At 41.7% G+C, this 1651-nt stretch overlaps 1 pseudogene; it reads left to right on the forward strand.

Moving 5' to 3' along the window:
* Nucleotides 1-259: 259 nt before the first annotated feature.
* Nucleotides 260-781, forward strand: LOC107736496 (caspase-8 pseudogene; annotated as a pseudogene).
* Nucleotides 782-1651: the final 870 nt, after the last annotated feature.

A 1651-nucleotide genomic window follows, 5' to 3' on the forward strand; every position in this document is an offset into this window, starting at 1 on the left:
TTGTGATTCACCTCATAGCTGGTTGGTTTGGTTCATGGCTTATAAATCTTAAAGAATTTTTTGTAAAATCCCTATGGAGAAAATTAGTGGAAAAAATACTCACAGAACCAACTCAGCGAAAAAAGAAAAAAAAAAGTGGGCAGTCACTATTGCACTGCAGAGAAATCTGGCCAAAAAATAAGAGTCATGCATTTGGTCACATGCACAAAGTCGCTGCTGTTGCATAACACTCTCTCACTGTCCATTTGTGTCTGTACAGAAAGGCTGGAGGTTGTATTCAAGTGGTTGGGATTTGAGGTCCTGGTTGAACAGGACTGCAATCGCCATCAGATCCTGCAGGTGCTGAGGAACCTGGCTGCTCGTGACCACACGCCGGTGGATTGCGTGGTGTGCTGCGTGTTGAGCCACGGACGAGTAGAAGGCATCTGCGGGGTTGATGGAGAGATCGTCACCTTTAGGGAGCTGATAGAGACCCTGAGTCCAAATGAGTGTCCCTCTCTCTGCAAGAAACCCAAACTGTTCTTCATCCAGGCCTGCAGGGGTAACGAAAATCAGCCAGCAGCATTTCCTCAAACTTGCTCAGAAGATGAGGACATGCTATTCAGCGATGCAGCTGTACCCAGAGACTCCATACCAGAGATGGCGGACTACCTGTTAGCCATGTCCACTGTACCACACTACGTCTCATACAGGGAAAAAGGCAGGGGAACCTGGTTTATACAGTCGCTCTGCCACAGCCTGCAGCTGCTGGTGCCAAGGTGAGCACGTCTTTCTAATGCGTTGTCCTCACTGGCTGTACTCAGAAGACTACACCCTGTCTGATTAGGCGCCATAGTAAATTCAACACGAATGAAAACGAGGCTGTGAGGGACATACTTACAGTCTTTACAATGGCACGTACTGTATAAATTTTAACAACTTTTAAAACAGTTTTATGGAGCTTTGGTCTACTGAAAGGTTTTTTTTTTTTTCAGAATGATGTTTTATCAGCTGAACAATAAGTATGTTGTTAAACAACAGCACAATCCATTGAACGCCCAGTACTTCAGTGCCTCACAGCCTCGTTTTCATTCCTGTCAAAAATTAAATATGGCAATACCCTGACTACGGTCTGTAGCATAGTATGGCATACTGGGTTTGGAATTAGGGTTGTCACGGTGTCAGATCTTCACTGCAGGATTACTGTGGTCAAGAGAATCCACAATAATGATATTATCGCAATATCTGTAGAAACTTTGAAAAAAAAAAAAAAATGCTATCAGCCAAACTGATCTTAAACTTCATTTTCTGGGCCAATGAATCACGCTTAAAATATGAGTGTAGGGAGGTGAAGTTTGTAATCATGACTGTACAAAAGCGCACAAAAATAACTTACATTTGATAAGCTCTTCATATAGACTGGGGTGTCTAACAACCCATAAGGGTCAGTCATGACCTTTTCTGTTAAGGGGCAATATTTGAGACCTGAAATTAAGGACAGTTCTTCTAATTACCTTATTAAATTAAATATATGTGCTGTGTTTTGTCAATTACTTAAATTTAACCAATTACTTCAATCAATCAGAATACTATAGACCTTGCTACAGATCCACTATAAACTACTGTTACCAATAAAGTTTTATAAAGCTCAATGAAAGCCATCTCTACACTG

Source organism: Sinocyclocheilus rhinocerous, unplaced genomic scaffold (assembly GCF_001515625.1).
Source record: "Sinocyclocheilus rhinocerous isolate Xijiao unplaced genomic scaffold, SAMN03320098_v1.1 C36741410, whole genome shotgun sequence".
NCBI lineage: Eukaryota > Metazoa > Chordata > Actinopteri > Cypriniformes > Cyprinidae > Sinocyclocheilus > Sinocyclocheilus rhinocerous.